The sequence below is a fragment of the Amblyomma americanum genome, chromosome 2 (genome assembly GCF_052857255.1).
Source record: "Amblyomma americanum isolate KBUSLIRL-KWMA chromosome 2, ASM5285725v1, whole genome shotgun sequence".
In the NCBI taxonomy this organism is placed as follows: Eukaryota; Metazoa; Arthropoda; class Arachnida; order Ixodida; family Ixodidae; genus Amblyomma; species Amblyomma americanum.
Genome location: NC_135498.1, coordinates 56,057,401 through 56,082,895, shown reverse-complemented (window position 1 = coordinate 56,082,895; position 25,495 = coordinate 56,057,401). Strand labels below are relative to the sequence as shown.

At 49.7% G+C, this 25,495-nt stretch overlaps 1 protein-coding gene across 6 annotated transcripts in view; it reads right to left on the bottom strand.

The window, feature by feature from the left end:
* Nucleotides 1–25,495, bottom strand: part of LOC144121288 (transducin-like enhancer protein 4) — a 67,118-nt gene that overhangs the window by 31,386 nt on the left and 10,237 nt on the right. The window lies entirely within an intron of this gene.

Sequence of the window (25,495 nt, the reverse complement as noted above, 5' to 3'; positions counted from 1 at the left end):
TCATCCGCAAATGCGCACCCAGAAATGAAGCGCAAGGATAAAACACTGCTCTTCGGCGAGCAGGGACGTCATCCGAGACTAAGACGCGCGCTTCCCGCGAATATCTGCCGGACATCCCGTTTAGATCCAGACATCCGAGAGCCACACTGGATGTTCAAGGGACGTCCGCTGGATGTCTTTTCTCGGCAATAACGAAAATCCACCGTTAGTGAACCAACAAATGTCCAGCTGATATCCGCTTTTGGACGTCCGGATTCAATATTTCGGGACGTATGAATTTTTCACGCATGGGCGAGGTCGTGCGCTGAACTTTTTCTCTGATAGTTTTTATACCGCATGAACTACAAGGTTCAGTTTCTAAAACGTGCTGGCACGTTTTATTAGGATCATCATCATCATCAGCCTGACTACACCCACTGCAGGGCAAAGGCCTCTCCCATGTCTCTCCAATTGACCCTGTCCTTTGCCAGCTTCGCCCACCCTATTCCTGCGCCGCGTTTCTTGTTTCCGCCGCCGTACTACGGATCGCAAGGGACATATTACTTCCATACTGTCAAAGCCAGCCAGCAGCGGTTGTGTCAGATGTCCAGTTTGCTCCTTGGACCAAGACCTTTTTTGTGGGTATGCTGAGCAATCCGCTCCGCACACGATTTCCAGTTTCACTGTGTTATTTGCCACCAGAAGCCCAATTTCCTGGCACAGAGGCAGCAGACGTACAGCCCCCGTCAGAAGTATACAGCCCAAGGTGTTTGCTTGCGAGGCCTGCAGCGTGCCTCTTTATGCATTTTCAACGACCATAAACTCCCGAAAGCGGAACGGCTTCGCGTCCCAAATCAGCCCTAGTTTTGGACTGATAGCTGTACTGTGGAGCCACGCTAGACAGCTTAGGAGCTTAAACTGCACATATATGGCCGGTCAACGGCGCTTTTTCACACAAAGTGCTTGTGGGATCAGGGATAGCACACCAGAGGGACATGAAACAATAGAATGGCTTGCTGAGCACACGCGGAAAAAAGGTCTCAATCCATGAGGCATGCAGCAAGCATCTACGACACACTACGAGCCATACTACTCGAGCACTCAGTCTAGACGATTACGTGGACAAAACCAATGGCCTCCACGGCAGGAGTTACAAGTAAGGGGCACTAACTGGTGTTAGAATGCCTTTCATGAATCTTTCTCCTGCTTTTCAAGCTGCAGCGAAGCCAACATCCTGAGAATGCCCTCTTGATTCCCGCTGCGCGCGAAACTACCCCACACGGTCAACGATGCCCGACGGACGCCCGACTAAGATCCGTAGTTCCGCGCCGAATCCGTACACACATGGGAAATTGGAAGCGGACGGCCAAATCGGGATGTTTAAAAGACTCACAGAGGACTTCCCTCCGTAAACATTTTTATGCGGTCAAAAAGGCAGAACTGATTAAAAAAATAACATATGGCCTGGCGGCAGTGAGTCCAGTCGATGGGACAAGATGGTAAGGATCAGTGAGAGATGGGGGAACCTGACAGAATTTTGTGTTTGGCCTCTTAGATTGCCCGTGTCTTAGCTTGCCTACGTGGCGCTAAAGTTCCATTCAAACACTGTACTTATCAACCATACACAACAAGCACATAATGGTCATCCTTCCCAGTTGGGCATAGAAGTACAAGCCCATGACTTCACAGGTTAGGGGTGTGAGTTGTGCATTCCGGTTGTGCTGTGTTATAGTGATCTATTGTCGCCCTCTTTGCGCCTTAGTGTTATTGTCAGCTTAATTAGAGCTGCTAATTATTAATAAAAGGTATCCTATTGCGATTTCCGGGTCTGCCAGCCTGCAAGATTGCATCACCGTTTTTGGAAGAGTTGTATGCATGTCAATTGTTCTTTGGGTGCTCAGATGATGCTGAGGAAATATTATATACTTTAAACCTTATGTTTTACCAGCTTCCACTATTTGTTTTACCAGCTGCCACAAAAATTATCCAAGAAATGTCCGTACGCCCCTCTTCGGTCGTCTGGGGGTTCGCAGAGTAAATAACGGGTTCGACGGAGGTCTGAACATCCGAGCCCTGGTGTCTACCGGTTGTCAGTCGGACCCCAAATGCACAGTGGGGCGTTTCACGGACGCCTCCGGGAAACTTAAATCCGAATCCTGACGTCCAAAGACGTCGGAATGTCCGGCGTGGACGTACGTAGGACATTCATTCGATCGGGCCTTCTTCACGCGGGATGGTCCCAGAGATGTCCATAGCTCTAATTCGGGATCGGCGTCCATCGTACATCCGATTGCGGACGTCCATCGTACACTCTTCGGACACCTGTGGTCCATTAGGTCAGCTCTTGAAAACGTTTCAACAGTCAGTTCGCAGCTCTACTACAGACTCTGTGGGCTGTATGAAGGTATTTTTGTAAAGGAAGAACTGTCGATGTCTTGCCGGTTAGCTGCCAACATAAGTCTGCTGCTATCAAGAGGCAACCCGCCTGTTGCTATCTCCATCTGACACCAATAGTTAGAGCCGATAACTCGCGTCAGCTGTTTGTCATCGCTGCGAGACAATAAGGCTCGACAATCCTCCAGGAAGCTCCCGGCTCATTTTAGACGCTTGTCGATCAATTCACCGGACGCAGTGCTTACGAATAATACGTGATTATCGAACCAAAATTCGCATTATCGAAGTAGCCTTCGGCGGCTCGCTGACTGCATGACTGAGACGTGATATCGGGCGTCGTTATCATATACGCATGAAAAATATATGCACCTTTAAGGTAGTAAAACAGCTGAATGCACCCTTGTACGCCGTTAATTTTTATTTGTTTTTTTCATAAAGGTGCTCTGAACCAATACTAAGAGCGCGCAGACACCATTACTGCATCAACGAAGTGCGCGGTACGAGAGAACTGGATACTGCTCACAACTTCGTGGTTCTAAGAACACGTTCCGGCGGCACCGCGACATGATAGCACGGTGTGACCGCTGGCATGCAACACGTGAGAACTGGACACTGGGTGTATACTCACGAGATTACGCATTCTGATCGCCAGACTCACGCCACAACCTGGGTTTCGTGACCCTGGCCAAAGACATCCTCGACGCTTAATATTGCATTGAAATAGTTTTTTTTTTATTTCTCTCTCTATCGTGGTTCATGATAACGGCTGGCCAATAAGGCCAGCAAACCCAGACTTATCGCAGACATGTTCCGGCGCCATTTTCTGGATACCAACGAAGAGGCGACAACGCGCTGCTAGCTGGCCTATAGCTGCGAAATTTGCGGTTCCCATGCCTACCGCAAGTCTTTCCGCCATGCCTTTGACGCTCCTCTTAAAAGTCGGTTTCGCGGAGACCAGCAGTGGTGACTGCAGCCCACCACGTCCAGCGAGTTAAGTCAATCAGCAGTCATGGGGGAGCGCCAATCCCAGGAATCGGAAGACAAAAAGAAGGAGCCTCCGTGACAGGCAAGTCGTGCCTTCTTCACTACGGACGAAGGTCGGAGCCCATAATGGCACCAATTGTCAGAGCCAGCCAGCGGGATAAGCGGAAATCGTCCAACCCAAGGCTGCGAAAAGGCAGAAGGATATCTGAAAACGTCCCACTGAAGGGGGGGCGGTGCCTGATTCACACGTCTGCTGCCGTCCGATTGGAGCTTGCCGAAGTGCAAGAACGAAGCGGCACGTGACCCTCAAAGGATGCCCTCCGGCCAATGGTGTCCACCGATTGTCATGACGTCGCGGTTAATCCGTGAATCCCCTGGCACCTACCAGTTCACTGAGATGTCGCACTATACCAGGTGCAAAAGGATTAACCTTTAAGGGCAACTTGCCGCTTCATTCCCGAGTCGTATCGGACTGTGGGGAAAGAAGGCCCTTTAAAGAGTGTGACCAAAGTGCCGGAGTGGCGTGTACGTATACACATACAGCCAGGCGAACTGACGCCAAAAGACCGACTTCTCCCACTGAGGCCGAACCACGAGGCATCCGAAGAAGTATACCGACCAAAGTGCGCGAGCCAAGACCTGTTGCGGAAGACTTCTGCGTCATTTCCTCCCGGACTCTTTAGCGGCATGTGGGTGCAGTCGATGCAGCCGGTCACGCCAGGGAACTTCGCCACTCCATAAAATCCCTCCATAACTCCCGGGGCTTCGGCGGCGCTCGGGAACTTCACGAGCTCTGCGAACAATGTCTCGGCTATCATGTGCGATATGCGCGCGATGATCCGCGACACTGTCGGTTGAGACACGTTCACAAGATCGCCGGTGACGATCTGGAATGTCCCCGCGCCGTAGAAGCGCAAGGCCACGAGCAGCTGAAGCAGCGGCGGCACCGGGAGACCGCGTTCGTCGGTGTTGGCGCGCAACGGAAGCCTCCCAAGCAGCTCCAGCTTTGAGAAGCTTTGAGAAGCGGTACCTGCTCAAGAATTCGGCGTCGTTGTATAACTCCATGGGGTTCTGCCGATCCCTGAGCACCGGCCGCGGAGCGCGATGCGCTCTGTCCTCGGCGATTTCGGCGGCGCGAGCACAGAAGCTGACGAAATCCGAAAAACTGCGGTAGGACTCAGCCATGTCGAAATGGGGAGAGTCACTTAGGCTAGCAGAGAGCCTAGCTTAAGTTGTCGGGTCGATAAGTGCGCCTTTGATCTTGGCTTAAGTGAGTGAAAGTGTTGTTTATGAAACGCTTTAAGCTCCGGAGAGTCGATCACTTAAGTCGTACTTTAAGCTTAAGTGTCGTTCTTGAATACGGCGGTAAGTATCCCTAGTGGTGAGCAGGTCCCCAGCTTTACCGCTCTGGCAGCGCTTGAACTCCACAGGCGCAAGCGTGTTTGCAGCTTCATGGGGAGCAAGGGTGCGTAAGGATGTGCCCTTATACTTTTTGAACAACCTCGTAGTTGATCATGGCGCCTGCATGAAATATGATGTCAGCTATTCGCGCTTCCCGTTTAAGAAACACCGCGGATTTCATGCGTACAGCTAGGACTGCGATGTGCGCCGCCATAATTTGGGAATTAATTACCTGAATTATCTTAGCCCAACTGCTAAGAGCCAGAGAGTGCTTAGAACCACAACTGCTATAAGAGCCACAAAAAGTGGCGTATACATAAACGTGAAGAAAGTATGCGCGAGCGTTACAGACCAGTATAGGACGCGTGGCAGTGGTTGGCTCCTCTATTTAACTGTGTCACCTCGGTGGCGTTGTACACGATTCATCTCAATGACGCCTCAGCCTGGTTTGTTTTCCTCCGGCTCATGTGGCTCATATATAGCATCGTGTTCCTGAGAATCTGGTTGGCTGAAGGTTGGCCGCCTTTTAGAATTTTTTTTTCCTAAAACACTAAAAGAAAACACGCCGTGAACATCAGGCGGACATCAGAAATCTGCCTGCGGTTATCGTAATTATAGCACACTGATACGAATCGTTGGTAGCTTTTTACGGACTGTTCATATTCCCTCCAAGAGTGCACGCGCCACAAAAATGACCAGCGTCATTTAAAGCAGTCAGTACTTCTGCAACTGCATGTGATACTATCAAGAGCTGTGAAACTGCAAAGCAGTCAGCAAAAACGTGCTACCGTTACTTATCACACGGGCACGACAGCCATAACTTGCACTCCTTCTGGAAAGGGGGGGGGGGAGTAGTTATAGGGTAAGTTATTTATAGTTTCTTTACAATGCATTCTATGCGGCCACTTGTTGGTATAGCGGCACTTCCATAATCACCGCGCGATCGATGTCGGCGGCGGCGCGGTTTGAAAAGGAGTCATCGTAAATTATGCAACCGCCGGAACAATCAGCCCACTACTTCTCCCCCAGTAGCTGTTTCGTCACAGGTGCCCTGTTTCAGGAAGTGCTTTTCCTGAGCGACAACGTACACCGTGAGATAACGTGTCGGTTGGAACAGAAAACACCACGGCTCTGACCGAAATTCCGATAACGCGGCCGGATATAGCCTGAGTAAGCCGAAAAAGTGCCGAAGTTGTGGGAAGGGAAATGAGGGGCTCATTATGACATGCATATGAAGGAAGCTAACAGCCGCCGAAACCAAGAAGCACGGTGGAATGTTTCTTTTTTTTTTATTTGTGATGATCAATTGGATAATATTAAGGTAATTATTTTATCGCTGAAAGATAATGATATTTTATCGCTGAAAGATCGCTGGTTGGAAAGCAGAAGAAAAAGCATTCACATATCGCCGGTGGAATCCGAACACTCGACCTCCGAATTTCGCGTTCGGTGCTACTATACCAACTGAGCTACGGCGGCTGTCCAGTCTTCTGCTTTCGGGGGTATTTATCGGTATTGTAAGCGAACCTTGAGAGTGTTCACCAGCGCCACCCTCGTTCACAGCGGTGGACGTATACAATTACCGCGAGTGCCATGTAGAAGCATGGTCGAACGGTGAGGGCGAAAGCTGTGCGAAAACCCTCTACTGCTATCTATGGGATGGCTTCCTTCATACGAAGTTGAAATTGGTTATTCATAGTTTTTTTTTTTTTTTTAGCCGAGCAGCGCAACACGATTCGCGGCGGCTCGGTGGCTTTGGCGTTCGGCTCCTGATCCCAAATTCGCGAGTTCGATCCCGGCCACGGCGGACGCGTATTTCGATGGAGGAGAAATACAAAAACGCCCCGTGTGCTGCGCGATATCAGCGCACGTTAAAGAACCCCAGACGGTTTAAATTAATCGTGGAGCCCTGCACTATACGACATCCCTCACAGCGCATGTGTCGCTTCGGGAGATTAAACCCTACAATTTACGATTACACAGGCACTGACATCCATATGACTTATTGTTAACAATGGCCGCCTTATATACCTGCTGCTCCACAATCAGTTCTTTATCTTCATGCTGTCACACGAAGTCGCAGGTGCCCCCCCCCCCCCAAAAAAAAAAAATCAAATGCTATTGAAGCTATTGTGACGCATTCGCTCCCAGCCTTCAAAACAAAAAAGAAAGCGTTCATGATTTCCCGCTCTATAGTTTGTCCTTCCACGGTCGCTCGATGGCATACGCTCTTTTGAGCCACATTTTCCCCTACTCCCCTTTATTAAAGGGAGAGCACTAGAGGACACTTTACTCCCTTTTTACTCCCATATAGGCGTATTATAGTGTTTAGAGTGATAGTATAGTCGCTCACGCAGTTTCTCGCGAGAGTTATCAACGAACTAAAGCAAGAAATCGTGGATGCTTCTTTCACTCTGAAAGCTATATAGCTGGGAGCGAAGGCGTCAAAATTGCTTCAGTACAGCACAACTGGACAAAGCAATTGATTTCTTTCTTGCTGGACACCTGGGGCGTTATGTGACAGCAAGAAGCTAGACAAAAAAGAACCGTGGAGCAACAATAATGTCGGGAGTCTTTGCTGACAACAAAATGAGCTGGAAATCAACGCCTGTCCGCTCCGCTAGTCTCTTCCATGTATCGTGCTTGGTAAACCGGTGAACTTTTCAAAGGCTAGCTGTTAATTACTCGAGGTTGAGTTTCGGACTGCTTTTCTCTGCGTGATCCTGGAAATGTGCGAGAGACTGAACAGTTTTCGTGCGATTTCGCCGCCTTCCAGCATATGGTTCGATCGGTCTCGTGACCTTTCGGAACAAGCGCGACGAGTCGACAAGACGGATGACGCGTAATGACTGCATTTCACAAGCGACGAAAGTTCAGCGACGGAGGAGACAACGCCACAGGTTAACACGGCGCCGCAACGGTGAATCCTCCCGCTGACACGCACGCATAGCACAGTTCGGGAGAGCCACAACCTTGTTTTTGAAATGGCACGCTGCTGTTAAAGCTATTCATAGTTTTTACAAAGTTGCATGTTCTTACGCGAAAGAACATTGCATAGTTCCTTTGTCGCGTGCCGAATAAAAGGCTGGTTCTAGCGACTGAGCGAAATGTGCGACTGAGCAGGGTCGCCTCCCAGTCCTCCCGGGTGGGGTTGGAGTGAGGGGGGATAGCAGGGTATTCCCCTCCGACTCTCGGGAACTCGAATTCCCTCCGGCTTACCCCTTCAAAGACATTGTTTTACTTATAAATCTGGCCACAACCTTTATATCCCCCCCCCCCCCCCCCCCCCCCCCCAGTGTAAAAGTCTCTCAAAGGCGGAGGAGCGGCTTCTGGTCCGCCTGTATACTACTCTGCTGAGGCCGGCAGCTCTCAAGCACTTCGACCTTTCTCTCTCGGGCAGCTAGCTGCCCGCACTGTGCGGAGAAGTCTTCGGAGATCGCTCCGGCCGCTCGAGCCGTCGCGGGGCGGCTCGAAACAGGTTTTTGTTCTGCGGCGGCGTAAATAGGCGAGCGTTTTCGCTCGCATGTGAATTACTGCGCCTCAAGTTGGTCCGCGGGAAAATTAAGCACTTCGACGAAGATTGCTTTTGAAGACATGCGGGTCGTGTAGATCGCGTTTCTGTATGCTGCCCGTTACGAATTTATGAAAAACAAGACGATCAAGAGATCTCGGTGCAGTTAGAGGCAAAATGCTGCAGAGCACCGTTGTCGCCCGCTTGTCCCAGCATTCTTCCCCCGTGCGCGTTAAAGAACCCCAGGTGGTCGAAATTTCCGGAGCCCTTCACTACGGCGTCCCTCATAGCCTGAGTCGCTTTGGGACGTTAAACCTCAATAAACCAACCATTCTTCTTCCCTCCACACTGTTTCGTGGGAGAGGGCGTGGGGAAGGAAGAGTGCAGCTTCCTCACTCAGTGACCCCCAGGGCCTATTATGCATCCGTTCTATACTAGACGGCACAAATAACGCTCGACGCGGTGGAGGTTTTTGCGTATATAAAGTACCCAACATGCAGAATTCTCGGCCAAATGACGTCTATACTTCCCGATTTCTGGGTACGGTTTGTTTGTGTTTGTTTGCCTGCTTGTTTGTTTGTTTCTTTGTTTGTTTGTATCTTTGCCGCTCTTTACCCAAAGCTCCGCAGACAGACGGTAGCAATGGGTCATACGCGTACGAAAACAAAAACGAAACTGACACGGAGATGTAAACCGGGCGAGTTGCGAAAAAAAAAAAGCAAAAGCGCTGTAGGGGACAACACGTAAAAAAAGCGCACGCACACCACGGGTACAAAGCGAACGCTACAGACAATGGACTCTATAAATGGCAGAGATATTCGAAGTACATTGTATATATACGCTGTCAGCGACAGAAAAAAAATGCAACAGTCGGGAACAATACGTTTGTTGAGCGTTAATAAATTTCAGTTTCGAAACAAGTCCCCGATTATGAATCCATTTCAGCGTTATAATTGATTACATTGTCTACGGACGGTGGAGTACATAAACGCGTGGCTGAAAAGTGTACTGGCTAGGACGCTAGTGAATGTCGATTTCACAGGCGACAGCATGCCATCGACACACTACGGCAGCGCATCCGTGTCGACATCGCGTCTCAAATACTACAAGTGACGCCTCTCCCTTCGCAATGGGACCGTTTTGCGCGCGTATGTAGTTTACCCGTCGCGACGGGGCGCCACTTACGGGGGAGTGAAGGCATACGTCACAGCATGAATTGTTGGCACGGCGGCTAGCGGACGTTTTATTCCTCTACAAAGCACCTCCTAGGTGCTCTGTCCTTGTCTCCCGTGCGCAGCAGGCACGTGAGCTATAGTCGGATACAACTCAAGACTGAAGTGGAAAATGCCCCTAAGAAGAGGGCCTTCAGCCAATGGCGTCGACCGAGTGACAGGGTATTAGGCACGACGTCGTGAAAATCGGTCGACACCATTGGCTGGAGGACCTCCCTTGAGGGGCATTTGCTGCTTCGGCCTTGAGTTGTATAGAGAGTCCCTGGAAGCATTGATAGGGGTTGACTGGAGCGATGAGGAGAAATTTAATAATGATAATAATTGGTTTGGGGGGAAAGTAAATGGCGCAGTATCTGTCTCACTGTATCGTTGGACACCTGAACCGCGCCGCAAGGGAAGGGATAAAGGAGGGAGTGAAAGAAGGAAGAAATTTCAGAAATTGGTTTTGAGGATATGAAAGGCGCAGTAACTGTTCCACTTCTCGGCGGACACCTCAACCGCGTCATGAGGGAGAGGATGAAGGTGAGAGTGAAAGAAGCAAGAGAGAAAGAGGCCCCGTAGTGGGGGGCTCCGAATAATTTCGACCGCCGGGGGATCTTTAACGCGCACTGACATCGCACATCACACGGGCGACTTTTGCGTTCGCCTCCATCGAAACGCGGCCGCCGCGGTCGGGTTAAAACCCGAGTGCTCCGGCTCAGAAACTGAGCGCAGAGAAACGGTTCCGAAGCGCAGCCATAGATGGCGAGCGAGGAGGACTGGGAGAGGGAAGGAACACCTGTAGTACCTGATCAAGCAAGCGGCGTGAAGCTGGGGAGCGCTGAGCGGCCCGTCATATTGGCGCGAAATAAAGACAGGTTGGTTGGTCGATGACGCCACCGCCACAGCCCGCGACAGGTCAAGAACACAAGAGGTCGTTGGCAAACGCTCGGCAAAGAGAAACTGTGCTGCATGGCGAACGAATAGCCGCCACGTTAAGCAGATATGCGACGTCACTGGCGCCGCAATAACGCGAAGAGTGGGGCATATTTTGACGTCGTCTTGAACTGGAAGGTCAAGAGCCGTTTTAAGAGGCGATGTTCGCCCAGCCACGTCGTCATACGCTGCCAGATACGAGCGCCGAAGAGCAGGCAGTTAAAACGGAAGTAGTAGTTATCGATATACACCTCCGACAGAGCTATAGCGGATGGGACATCCTGCATGTTGAGCCCACATGTAATGATACCGACCTTTGCTGATCCCGCCGCGACAGCAGCAGCAGCTACAGTGCAGAAAGCAGATGTCGAATATCTTGGCGTGCCGATCATATCGACGAGTTCGCAGCCTCGATAAGCCTCCGCGCTTTGTTTACCCGAGATTCGCCTCGGCGAGCGCTTATACACACAGCTGCGCTATCATGGCAGCCGGCAAACGTTCAGCTCTTGCGAGGCAATAAAAGAGGCCCCCCGTTTCGCAAATAAAACCAACAATAGCAGCAGGGGCGAAGAAAAGCTACGAGCGGCGGGGATAAATATTAGGAACTGCGACCCTGTTTCAAAAGGCGGGAGTGCGTTCGCGCCAACGCGATGTACACGTGTCCGAAGACGCAGGCTGTCTTTCGAGCACTATACGTAATAAGCAGTCTCGAGTTCGGCGCGTGCCCTCGTAACATTTACGCACTCCGCTGATTTCGTAATTCCACCCGCCGTGGTGGCTCATTGGTTAGGGCGCTCGACTACTGATCCGGAGTTGCCGGGTTCGAACCCGACCGCGGCGGCTGCGTTTTTATGGAGGAAAAACGCTAAGGCGCCCGTGTGCTGTGCGATGTCAGTGCACGTTAAAGATCCCCAGGTGGTCAAAATTATTCCGGAGCCCTCCATCCACTACGGGCACCTCTTTCTTTCTTCTTTCACTCCCTCCTTTATCCCTTCCCATAAGGCGCGGTTCAGGTGTCCAACGATATATGAGAGATACTGCGCCATTTCCTTTCCCCAAAAACCAATTATTATTATTATTATTATTATTATTATAATTATTATTATTATTCGTAATGCATTATATTAGTGATATATCGACTCCCTTATTACGTTATATTGACTCCCGACCGCACTTCCCGCGTCCACTTTCTCCAACTATGCACTAACCACGGTTATTAAAAGACGTGAGATAAGACGGTTTGAAGGGGTACTAAGGAAAACTACACCAAATTATTCTTCTCGGCAAAAATTGATTCTGCTGACGTTCGTCCGGTATCAAAGACGCATTTATGGATGAGGAAATTAAATTTTGAAATATTCCCACCGTTCGATTCAAATTCGTGACGTTCACACCGAAAAAATGATTCCGAGATCACCAATTTGATGTAAATTGCGCTGTAGCGTAGCCTCTGATACCCCTGTCACACGGCACTTCTCGGCCTTTGCCGTAAAGTTGTCTTATTGCACTAAAGGAGGAAAACCGAAAAGGAGCAGCGACGCTGCTACACGGTAAATCCAAAGGAGCTAGAACGCGGCCTCCGTGAATGCCAAAAGTCACCGCTGTGTGTGAAGCGGCGCTAGTAACATTATGAAATTAAAGCAGACGGTAGCACTTCAGCTAAGAGTGCATTCGTTTATGTTGGAAAAAGTAGCTATCACGATAATAAACGAGCGTTCTGACGGTGAGAAACAGATATTTTGAAACAAAGTTTCTTTTTTTTTTTTTTCATCGTTCTCGGTCCGACCACGGTAGGCGCACTTTTCCGTTCGGCTCCTCGTTGTGTTCGAGAAGCGTGCTTTGTTGCTTGTGTCTTTTTGCACACAAGAAAACTCAAAACACGCACTCAACAAAGAGCAAACGAAGAAAAAACAGCAAAGCGAGATGCGCAAGCACGTGTGTGTCGATGCGGCTGCTGAAAAGCGTTCGTCCTTTCTTAGCAGTGTGGATGTCTTTAGTCATAGCCTCCTCTACGGTTAAGTGCACTGTAACGCAAAATTAACAATTGAATAAGATAAATTAGATATTTTTTACGGTTTCAAAACTAAAATTGCGCCAATTTTTTATTCTTTGAGCTCGCTAGCTGGCGCTGCCGTCTGGGTTGCTCCTTTAAGCAACTTTAAGGCCGCTGACGGCCGCCTTTATTGCTACGGAACTTTATCGCAAAGGTCTCGACGCTTTGCCGTCTAGATGCGCGTCACGCGCCTTTGGGGCAAAGTACCTTAATTTCTAAGGCCTTACAAGTGCCCGTGTGACAGGGGTATGAGATGCGCGCGGAAAAGTCCGTGTCGACGCATGCATCTGACCTGCAAAATCGGCCGCAGATGGCGACACCTGTATTTATTTTTTTGTGGTCGATCGTGTCTAGCTTACAAATGCTAATAATAATAATAATAATAATAATAATAATAATAATAATAATAATAATAATAATAATAATAATTGGTTTTGCGGGAAAGAAATGGCGCAGTATCTGTCTCATATATCGTTGGACACCTGAACCGAGCAGTAAGGCAAGGGAAAAGGAGGGAGTGAAGGAAGAAAGGAAGAAAGAGGTGCCCTAGAGGAGGGCTCCGGAAATAATTTCGACCATCTGGGGATCTTTAACGTGCACTGACATCGCACAGCACACGGGCGCCTTAGCGTTTTTCCTCCATAAAAACGCAGCCGCCGCGGTCGGGTTCGAACCCGGGAACTCCGGATCAGTAGCCGAGCGCACTAACCACTGAGCCACCGCGGCGGGGTCTTACAAATGCCTCCGTTTTCGGTGAGAAGTGCCTCTCTGCAATTAGGACGCGGTACCCTAACTTCACGCGCCAACTTCAATAGCAGGTTCCCTTCAAGTGTAATGGTTAACCCTAATGGTGGAGTTAGAAAGAGCCGCCGTGTAGTGGACGGCTCCGGAATAATTTCAACCACCAGGTGGATTTCAGGCGCACTGACACGGCACAGCACAGGGACTTCGTTTGCATTTAGCTTGTTATACCAAACGCAGCCGGCGCAGCTGGAATCGATGCCGCGAGATCGCCGAGTCTGCTGCGAGATGAACACAACTTTCAAAGCGACGGCGACCGCGTTGCCTCTCTCTCCCTCCTCTCTCTCTCTCTCTCTATGCATTCAAAGCGCGCGCAATCTGTGCCAAGCGTGGAGGCAGTACTGGCATGCGAAGGGCGAGGACGCACACGTGCGCAGCTGCACACACGCAAAGCTGCATCGCTTTTCATCGAAGCGCAGCTGCAGGTTGCGCTGGCGGTGCTGTACGGGAAGAAGAAGCCGTCGTGTCCGGTACCCGAGGAGGAGGCCGGCATTTCACGACATGCAAGCGCACACGCATAAAATGCCTCGAACGAACGCAGCAAGGTAGAGCGGCCACAAAAAAAAAAAGAAACATTTGCACTAAAAATACCAATAACTAACGGCAGGAATTGCTTATACAGCTTCATCAAAACTGGACTCGCTGTCGAAAACGTTCGGCGGGACTTCCTTCCGCTGAAGCCCGCTGATGAACAAATGCAGTGTGACGACATCTTTTCGCGAGACTGCACGACGTCTCCCACTGCCGAGTCTCGTGAGCTTGTTAAAAGCGATGTTGTTTAGCTATATTTACCTATTTTTTCCTGGTACGCTGGCGGTGCTTTCTTTTTCTACCTTTTTTTAGCATCTGTTCTTTCCTTTTTTCTGCCGCCCCACCAAAACACGTCTGTCTCTGCCGCACAAGGCGCGTGGTTTTTGCACAGCTTCGCGGCGCTTTCAGTGCTTTGCCGACAAATGTGAAAGTTTGGAGAGTGACAAGGCGCCTATGATCAAAACTTACGCCATGCCGCCGACTGCAGCACAGTGCTGCCATCTTTCGAGCGTATGCCGAATGATCAAGCGAAATGTTTGGCACCTCTTCGATAGGCCGCACAGAATCCTCGCCACAGCGAAGAACCAATAGCCCTAAATAGGCGGACACAAAATCCAGACTTTTTTTTTTTGCGAGGTGTATACGTGAAAATATATCGGTTTAAAAAACAAAAACAGGCGCTGGAAATGAATCCGCTTATTTATGAAACGCTTAGGTCGGATATCAAACGTTGAAATGCAACAGGCACAACAACTGCACACACGCACCGTTCGTAAACACCTCTCCCTCGGCGTGTCTCTTTCGTTTTTCTTTCAATGCGTCTCTACTTGCTCTGAAATGTAACTCCATTCTCCTCTCGTCATGCAAAAGGCGGGGACGCGTCAAGGACAACGCGACTCGACTCGCCCTTCTCCATGCGTCCTCGACTTTTGTGCCCGCGTTTCCGGTATACACATGCAACGCGAACCCGCAACCTTTAATAACAGCGCCTCACATTTGTTTTCCACACGTTTCGCACCAATTCCGCGCACTTACCCTGTACTCAGAGGTTCGACTTTTCGGTTTAAACCGAATAAAATTAACCGATAAAGTGGACGCCAATTTCAAGTTTCAAAAATCGGTTTTAACACGAAAAGGTCAGTATTCAGGCATTGCTTCGCCACCTTACACGTTTTCTGCAGACCGGGAGGCTCCGCTGGTCGCCAAACGTCGTCTGCTAACCCGTAGTGCTATTTACTGCCATCGCGCAACTTCACCTCTTCTTTTACTTTCCCTTTCTCCTTTCCCCAGTGTGGAGCAGCAGGCCAGGGTCACCTTACCGTAGGCAGACCTCTCCACCTTTCCTTTCATTAAATTACTTTCTCTATCTTTCTCACTGCCATTTCCCGCTAGGGGAAGCCGTTTCTCCACACCGCCAGTTCCTAAAGGCTTTTAGCAGTTCCATCCCTGTAGACAACGTGATGCCCAGCCTAATCACTGAACCCAGAGCAGCAGCCCCAATGACAGCATCAAAACCACGTTTTCAGAAAGAAAAAAAAAAGTTGAATTCGCGTTTTCGTCTGACGGTCCCATCATACAAATTCTGCAGTTTTTTTTTTTTTTGGTGTGGCGATATCATTCTCTTCAACAAGCACAGATCTATATGTACCAGCATACGAGCTTTAATTACTGGTAAACGTACAGCTCGTGGCGACAAAATGGTCGAAATATACTGAAGTGACTTTTTACCACACGGGAATACCACATTATATCGCCTAAAAAAAATCACCAATTCGTCGCTATGCGAAATAATATCCGACGAAAAAAAATATAATAATAGCGTTTTGAAATGAACGCCGAAAAAAGTCCATCGAATTTTGAAGAAACAAAAAGAAAAACCAAAACTCCATATCTGTGTACTCAAAGCAAAGCTTTCTTTTGCTTTAACGAGTGAATGTACCGAATTATATAAACCTTGACGCCGTCGTCTGCATCGCGCCATTACGGGCACATCCATATGTACGGTTCTTGGCGTTATTAAAGATGTTCTCTCTCCCTCTCTCTGCCTTCTCTCCGTCAGGTGTCCGCCCTTCTGCCGCAAAAAAAAAAAAAGCACCGTCATCCCACGGGCCCCAGCAGAGAGAACACAGCGCGTCGTCCAGCTGAACTGTCAGCAGCGCAAGTGACGTCTTCGAGCGAAGGCCATCCATCACACGCCGGCGGCAAATACTACGCAAGCACCGCGAATTGGAGCTCAAAAGAGCCCCCCCCCCCTCCCCCCCCCCCCCCCCTTCCCCACAACGGCCGTTGTACGGCGAGCTGCAGCTGCGCCGTCGACTTCATGCGAGCCGAGATGAGAGGTGTTATTTGAAGGGGAGAAAAAAAAAAAACAGACATGGCAGTGAGCGCGCGCTCGCAACTGTCCTGTACACGATGGCGAGCCTGCACGCGTGTCCAACGTAAAATACCGGCTACACGCTCTAATCGATTGGGGCCGCCGGTGCCGCGCACATGCGCTCCGCACTGACGCGTCTGCGCACGAGGCCATTTTTGGACAGTACAGATTTATCAAGCGCGCACGCACGCACGCACGCACGCACACTAAAACTGCGACCGGTACAAGAATTCCATGATTGCAGCATCTCGCTATGTAGCAGGGGTGTCGCTATGTACCAGGGGTAAACGTTCAGTACGGAGGTAAACGCGCCGAACAGGCCACTGGTTGCGCACATGGTTGCGTACAATGTTGATGATGATGCTGGATATTTATGGCGCAAGAGCATCTGTGGACAAAGAGAGCCATGGCCCAAGGTTTTCTCTTCTACTCAAGGTGGGGTCAACGACCCATTTCCCAAGCATGTCACCCTAAAAGAAGCCGAGCACCAGGCCAGGGGAAATCTTGTACCCACTGTATCGCCGGTGGGTACCCGGCGGCACTGGGGATCGAACCCCGCACCTCCCGCATGCGGGGCGGATGCTCAAACGACTAGGCCACCGCTGCGGTTGTTGCGTACAGTGTGATATATCTTTCAACTCCTAACCTTGAAGCGCACATGTTCTCTTTATAGAAGGGGAGAGCTATCCACGACGAGCTCATTTTGAGAGAGAGAGAGAAGCCCTTTAATGAAAAAAAAAAAAACAGAATTTAGCCGGCGTTTAAAAATTGCTGGCATGCTACTCAGCGGGGGATAAGGATTTGGAAGATCAGTCTGTAGAACGTTCGTAACGAGTCCGTGCTTTGAGACGGGTATGTTAAAGGTCGCGATACGATAAGCCGCGTGGTGGCCAGTTGCATAGTAGTGACCGAGCCGCTGCAAGACCAGACTTCGGTCAGAGCAGAGAGGTGTGCTGCTAGTTGGCGATTCGAATTTCGAAAGTCTGAGCCAGCGCTAAAGAGGCGGACGCGGGAAAGCAGCGCACACGGTTGCCCTCTATAGCTCTGCCGTTCTTCGATATATCTCAGTTCTTTACGCTGGCGCAGAGTTCCACAAAGACCTGACCCGAATTCGGTCGTGTTTTTCACAAAATAATATTCCTAAAATAGTGCCTGCATTGCACGCTTTATACCTAAGTGCCGCAGGCCTGCTGCCAAACTGAAAAAAAAAAAACACGTGATAGGCCAGGCCATTTTTTTTTACCCGAGCAAATCAAGAGACAGTGAAGACTAATTAATTCAACTGACGACAGGTGATGGTCCGCAGGTTCGGCAGAGAACACGCAAGAAGCTTGACTGAAACGTCTATGAAGGCGCCAATAAGCGGTTCAATCGTACTCTGCAAAGAATGCTAGGCGGCGGTGGCCAAGACGAGAGAGGATTAAACCTTCCGCCTGATGTCCAGGTGCGGTGAGGGCTTTTCAGAATGAAGGGGGGGGGGGGGGGGGGGGTGGGGGAGAGAGATTTTGGCCAGCTGCTAAATTTCAAGGCCAGTGTTGAAAAAGAAAGATTGACGAAATTTGCGATCCTACCAGGCGGATTAGCCCCCGCCGCGGTGGCTCAGTGGTTAGGGCGCTCGACTACTGATCCGGAGTTCCCGGGTTCGAACCCGACCGCGGCGGCTGCGTTTTTATGGAGGAAAAACGCTAAGGCGCCCGTGTGCTGTGCGATGTCAGTGCACGTTAAAGATCCCCAGGTGGTCGAAATTATTCCGGAGCCCTCCACTACAGCACCTCTTCTTCCTTTCTTCTTTCAATCCCTCCTTTATCCCTTCCCTTACGGCGCGGTTCAGGTGTCCAACGATATATGAGACAGATACTGCGCCATTTCCTTTCCCCAAAAAACCAATTATTATTATTACCACCAGGCGGATTAGTCTTTGATGCCAATATCCCTCTAGGCTGGGATATAAATAAACATACACCTTAAAAATGGGCAATGGGTACGTTGGATTAAAGCATTCGAGCTACTTCGCCGCCGCCTTGACAACGCGTCCCCCGCGCCAAATTTAATGCGGCTGCAAAGACGAAATTCTCGTTCAGCGGGCATACTTTGCCAAAGGCTTCTCCTCCCCCACCGAATCCTCCTAGAGTTGGCCGCAGCTACGTCCTTGCATGACGCTCCAAAACATTTTTGCTGTTGTCACCATGACAACCTTAACTTGTTATCGCGTTTGATCTTAATATTGGGGGCCCTCGACCGGCAACAAAAAATAGACTACAGCAAATGAGGGGTGGTAATAAAACGGCCCCAAGATTAGGCGGCGGCCACAACAATCCAACGACAGGAACGGGCCAACTTTAATAATGCATGAGCTGCAACTTCAAAAAGGGCACGCATTAATTAAGATGCGCGAGCAGTAAACAAACAAAATGGATGTTGATGCTGATTAAGGTGGCGACGACAACACGATGTACAATTTGAGAGACACGGTTTGTTTACAATATTCAACGCGACCGGCTGGCAAGGCGCAAGCTTGCGGTGGAAGCTCGAAGCAGGCGCCTACTCGGCGACCCGTAATAAGACGCCTTGCGCAGCTCCGTTCGCGAGCGCGGCGCATGAAAATTAACAAGCGTCGCGCGCCCTACATAAATTCTCCCCGCTGCCACTTGTCTGCACTCGCCGGAATGGCCGAGAGCTAGTCAGTGTCCGCCGACGAACCCCCCCCCCCCCCTCGACACACGGGCCCGACGGACTGACGAGTGACAAACAAGGAACGCACGTTGTCGCTCGGCGAATGCACTGTAGGGAAACAGAAGCCGCTTAAGTACAGTTTAACCTCGTTATAACGACGTTGAAGGGGCCCGGCGATTACTTCGTTATAGCCCGTGTTGACCGAGCTTCCAAGGGGAAGTGTCATTCCTTCGTTATATCCATTATTTCGTTATAGCGAGGTTCGACTTACATCTCTCCTTTGTGAATACATTCAGTTCACAGTACTATTTTCTTATCCATTGATTTGATTTCATTATATCAAGAGTCTGCATGCAGACTCATAAGAGAGATTTAGAAGAGTAAAAGGGAACTATATTAGATATTAGCTGAGGCGCAATGAGGGACCGTCTGTTCAGAATCGAAGCGTTTCCACACGCTGGCCCTCACAGGCCTCCACACTGTGACCAGGCCTATGACTGCCCACTAGGGAAAATTGTCCCTAGTGTGCAGTCTGACCGCAACGCTGCTGCAGGCCTACGAGGGCCGGCGTGTGGATGCGCTTCGATTCTGAACACAGGGGCCCTCAGCGCCTCAGGTAATACCTAATATAGCCTCCCTTCTATTCTTCTAACCTTTCCCTTATCAGTCTGTCTACAGACCTCCCGATATAATGAAATTAAATCAAACGGGTAAAAAGATAGTACTGTGAAGTGAAGGTATTCACAAAGGAGGGATGTAAGTCGAACCTCGCTATAACGAAATAATGGATATAACGAAGGAATGACACTTCCCCTTGGAAGCTCGGTCAACACGGGCTATAACGAAGTAATCGCCGGGCCCCTTCAACGTCGTTATAACAAGGGTCAATTGTGCTTATGCACATATATTAGTGTGGGCAAAGAAAAAGAAAGAATACAGAGGGAGAGCTGAACAGCTGGCTAGGGCCAAGCGACGCCCAGTACGGGCACCCCGCCTCGAAGTCCTCTTCGTCCGCGCCTTCAGCCGTGACACCATGGACGGCATATATATATATAATATTATATATATATATATATATATATATATATATATATATATACTATATATATATATATATATATATATATATATATATATATATATATGCACATAAACATGAACGCACCCCAAAACCGCGATGAACTACAAATAGAGCAGAGACTCGAATTACGAGGCACCTCTTGTAAAGCGACAGCGTTAAGGCTCCCGTTCAGAGGAAAAGGCGGCATCGGCGTTGTGTCGAGAAACCCACGTCATATTATCCTTGCCTGACGAGATATATAGTGGCGACGACATGCGGCAGCCACCGAAAAATAATTTCGACCACCTGGGCATCTTTAACGTGCACTGACATCGCACAGCACACGGGCGCCTTAGCGTTTTTATGGAGCAGCACACGGGCGCCTTAGCGTTTTTATGGAGGCAAAAACGCTAAGGCGCCGTGTGCTGGGCGATGTCAGTGCACGTTAAAGATCCCAGGTGGTCGAAATTATTCCGGAGACCTCCACTACGGCTCCTCTACGTTTCTTTTTAACTCCCTCTGTTAAGTGGAAGCCCACAGGGCCGATGGGACCCCCCCCCCCCCCCCTCGCACCTGTTACCAGGAGCGGTCCATGCCCCGGGGGAAATCGAGGAATGTACGTCGAGGCGTGACGCCCGCGCTTAGGGTGAGCAACAGCACTAATCCTTTCTGTTCCGGCGCCCAGTCAACCCTTGTCCCGCGGAAGACATTCCTTTGCTGTCAACGGAGACAGCAATTCGGATGCGTGGCAATCGGTGGAATGCGCATGCAGCGAGCTGCGTACGCGGAGTCACGTGTCCTGCACGTTTCAGGAGGAGCGGGGTCCACTGGGCTCGGACCTGTAAGCCCTGGGCTCCGCCCACTTGTACATACGATGCTATTGCTTTGCTATTGGTTCAAATTGGGCGAAATCCAGTTTACTAAAGCTCCGCCCAATTATCGAAGGGGCTAAAACCCGCTGTAAAGAATGACTTACGACGAGCGCGCCGAGTCTCAAGCTCGGCCGTTTTTAACAGCCTTTTTTTAAACCGCCTTTTGCTCTTATGCTTTTTTTTTATTAATCCCTGTCTTTAATAAATAAGTTTTGCTTTGAGAAGTTGGAATTGCTGCCCCAACCGGCAACGTGTAGCCAGACGAGCGGGCGAAGACCCGAAGTGCTCTTCGTATCGCAAACCGCCGTATATTCGATCAGCGGCCAGCGTGCCATCATCATTCACCGCTCGCGAGGAGCAACCGACTAGCCCAATCCGGCCATCCGATCAGGAGGAGGGCAGGAAAGTTTAACTCCCTCCTTTATCCCTTCCCTTACGGCGCGGTTCAGGTGTCCAACGATATATGAGACAGATACTGCGCCATTTCCTTTCCCCAAAAAAACAATTATTATATGCCGCTGCCGACCGCGGCGGCTGCGTTTTTATGGAGGAAAAACGCTAAGGCGCCCGTGTGCTGTGCGATGTCAGTGCACGTTAAAGATCCCCAGGTGGTCGAAATTATTCCGGAGCCCTCCACTACGGCACCTCCTTCTTCCTTTCTTCTTTCACTCCCTCCTTTATCCCTTCCCTTACGGCGCGGTTCAGGTGTCCAACGATATATGAGACAGATACTGCGCCATTTCCTTTCCCCAGAAAACCAATTATTATAATGCCGCTGCCGACCGCGGCGGCTGCGTTTTTATGGAGGAAAAACGCTAAGGCGCCCGTGTGCTGTGCGATGTCAGTGCACGTTAAAGATCCCCAGGTGGTCGAAATTATTCCGGAGCCCTCCACTACGGCACCTCCTTCTTCCTTTCTTCTTTCACTCCCTCCTTTATCCCTTCCCTTACGGCGCGGTTCAGGTGTCCAACGATATATGAGACAGATACTGCGCCATTTCCTTTCCACCAAAAAAAAAAAAACCAGTTATTATTATATGCCGCTTCCGCGAGAGATGGCGCGCGAGCAGCATAAAGTTTTCTCAGCGCGGAACCTGCGTCAAGGTGGAACGCTCCTTTGTGGTCATGTGATTGTGTGTGTAGTGCAGTGAGTGCTAATCAATGTGCGCGTATGTAGAAGCAACGTTGTGTAAGTAATCTCCAGTGTGCAAGAGCTCGAGGAGAAGCGTGTGGAAACGGTGGTGAGACAAATGTGTGAATGTGAACAAAAAACAGTGGCTGTGCGTGAAGATAAACCGCTGAAGGGAGCCATTAAAGCTGCCTCATCGTACCCTTAAAGGCGGGTCTTTGGTGTCCCCCTAATTTTCATCGCATCACCTTAGTACAGGAGTTAACAGGTTTAAAATTCTATTTCGCGGAGCTCGGCTTAAAAGGACAATGAGCACAACTAGGCCCAATTTTCGATATTAGTAAAAATCGATCATGTGGCTCTTTATGGCGTCGTTTACGATTGTCTAGCAGCCAAGCTCAAGATCTACGCACTTATAGCTGAGAAAATTTCATTTCAAAAATGTCCCGCCTCCCGACTGAAACTCGTGACGTGTACACGCTGAAAAGGACTTCGTGATCATCGTTTGAAATGAATGACGGTGGTGCCTAGCCTCTGGGATTCACCAACAAAAAAAGAAATTGTCGATGCACGCAGTTTTCTTCCGATATCGGACGGTGGGTACACCTGTATCACAGAGAGCGATTTAATGAAACTGCTCTCTGCGTTGAAATCATGAAACCGCCAGCTGCTCGTGTACGCATAGTATAACGCCTCTCGCACGTTCAAGTTAATAATAATAATAATAATTGGTTTTTTGGGGAAGGAAATGGCGCAGTATCTGTCTCATATATCATTGGACACCTGAACCGCGCCGATTCAAGTTATCAGCTGTCCGTCGATTCGGGTTAAGTCTCAAGCATCGTTCACTGACGAGTCGCCTCGTGCTCCCACAGAACGCGTGTTTCGCCCCCAATCAAACCAGACCGAATATTAATTTGTGAGCCAATATATCCTTGTTTCGCTGCAAGGCAACGAGCAAGTAGCAGAGGTACAAGCCACACCTCCTGCAGGCACCGGAAGACCGAAACTGCCTTCGAACTGATTGTTCTCAGTAAGAACGGACTCTCTCGCGCTTTCTGGGTATGTCCGACCGCAAAATGCACATGTATTGCTAATAAAAGTGTATGTAGCGATTTTCACTGCGCTCGATTAAAACTCCTGACGTCTACTCCGAAAGCGACAGTTTTGAAGTTAATGGGGCTGTAGCGTAGCCTCTAAGATCCGCATTAAAATTGCTGTCGACGCCCGCAGTTTACTTCCCAAATCGGTCGGTGGTGGCGACACTTGTATTTTTTGTATTTCTAGCTTGTAAAACCTTCGTTTTCGTTGAGCATGGTCTCTTGGAGATTAGAACGCGGTTCTCTCCAGGAAAACTTGAATTTCTCTTCAGTGACCCTTTAAGGCGGACAGGAAAAAAAATAACTGCCCTCTGTTTGTCAAAGTATAAGGAAAAGAGTTGAAAAGAGACTTCGCTCAAAAGGCAACACCGATGACAGATATATGATGAACTAGGCGGTGTCGGCGGTATTCCGTTTTGACATTCGCTGACTTCACAAAGGGCTGGGAGCATTCACGTCTGAAAGGTTATAGACAGATCTTAAACAATCGCGCGACTCAATTAGTAGCCCGTCTCCGACGCGACAGCTTTCAATTTATTTTAGTATTAATTTTTTTTTGTTTGCTCTTTCAAGCGAAGTGCGTTCACTGATCTATTACTATATAGCGTCATCCGTTCGTATACAGGCATCCGCGGAATGTCGCGGGGCTGCCGCACTTGACACCCTGTTCTTTTTGTGTTGCCTTTGTCCGCCGCTATCGACGATATCGCCGACTCGGGGAGGAGCGCATCGAACCGTTGGCGACCTCGGCGCCGACGATCCACCACGCACGCGATCGTTTTGGCTCGTATCAAGCGAAAGCTCAATTGACGCGCTCCCCACCCCTCTTCGTCGCCTTTCACCACGTGCCAAGCAGGTCAGAGGGGGGGGAGGATGTCGGAAAGAATCGAAGGGGCGTAGATTCTCAGAAGTAGGATATAGCGAGAAACTGCAAAAAAAAAAAAGGTCGTGCTAGCCGCCTGTCCGGCTTACTCGAATAGTTCGGAGGGTGCTGATGTTATGCAGGTGACACGGAAAATAAAAAGCAGATATGGCATATATGACAGAAGCTTAGTGTAGCGCGATCCGCAGTCTGCTACCATGATCGGCTTTGGGGGGGGAGGGGGGGGGGGGCTGCGCAATGGCAGGCACGCGCCTCTGGAGGCCATCTGGAAAAAGTTTCCGACTACCGCATTCTTCTTCTTTGCGCAGAAGGGCATGGACGCCGCAGCCCAGTGTTGCCAGAGTAGCGAGCACAAACTTTTGAAAGGAATTTGCTAAGAAAGACACCCTTCCAATGCCGCTGGCTGCCCTCTATTTAAAGAACCTCCATAAATGCACGAAGACACTGCTTTGTATCGCCGTAAGGTTGCGCTTGGGTGGATGCCGACGAGTAATTACTCCCTTCCTCTAGGGGGGCGATTCCCCAAAACATTCGACCAACACTGAGCCAGCCGTCCCGGTTAGCTCAGTTGGTACAGCGACGTACTGCTCCGATGAAGCGGTGGTCCCGGGTTCGAACCCCGGAACAGGGCGAAGTTTTCTCTAACTGCGAAGTTTCTGCGGAAGCTGTGTAGCTTTCCTTTGTACCTGTATGGCTGCGCTCGGGTGGATACCAATGAATAATTACTCCCTTATTAGAAATCTACTCCACCTGTGGGGATTCTCCCGCCTGATTCTCCCGCCTTTGACAAAATTGCTTGCTGACAGTTGCTGAGTGCTTGTTTCTTGTTCTGTGCCATTATTTATGTTTGTTCTGCGATGTTATTTGCTGTATTTCTTCTATGCCTTTTTTCCCCTCCTGCCACGACCCATTTAGGGTCTGCAGTATACTGTAAATAAAATAAATAAAAAAGGACAAATATTCAGACCCATGTCACCGCGCGTTCGCAGGAGATGTCCGGTATACCGTGAACCTGCCTCGTCACTGCCGGGACTGCGGCCGCGCTACCCGCTTTTTTCCATTGTTAGTATTCTAGGAAGAAGAAGAAGCTAGGGCAAGGTGGAGCGCGAAATTCATGAAGCTTATCACAGCAGCTGCAAGGGGATAAATGCGTCAGCACGGCGTCTATCTCTTTGATGCATAAGGAACTAAAGTTCCTTTCGCGCCGGGGCTAGCGCCCTATCTACCATCGTGTGACTTCGTTGTGCTGCATACGCTCGGATGGTTTTCTTGGGAGACGGACTTATTTCAATAAAGCACGGTTCTTAGTTCCAGTCGCAGTGTGCGGCTCGTCTCTTCTTTGTCTCTCGTCGTGTGACTTGTTTATTTGTTCCAAGACCGGTATATACGTCTGTACGCTAATACGACTCCGGTATATATGCTAAAATTCGCTGCTGTCTGTGCGGTCTCCACGGTGTACGGAATATTCACCTCAGCGCCATTGTGAACGTATACGTTTCGGGAAAAATATTCCACTGCAAAAAAAAGAAAACAGTTCGCACACTGTCTGTGGACGGCCCATAAACCGGTAATTTTTTTGTAAGGGTTGAAAAGAGAGCGCATTG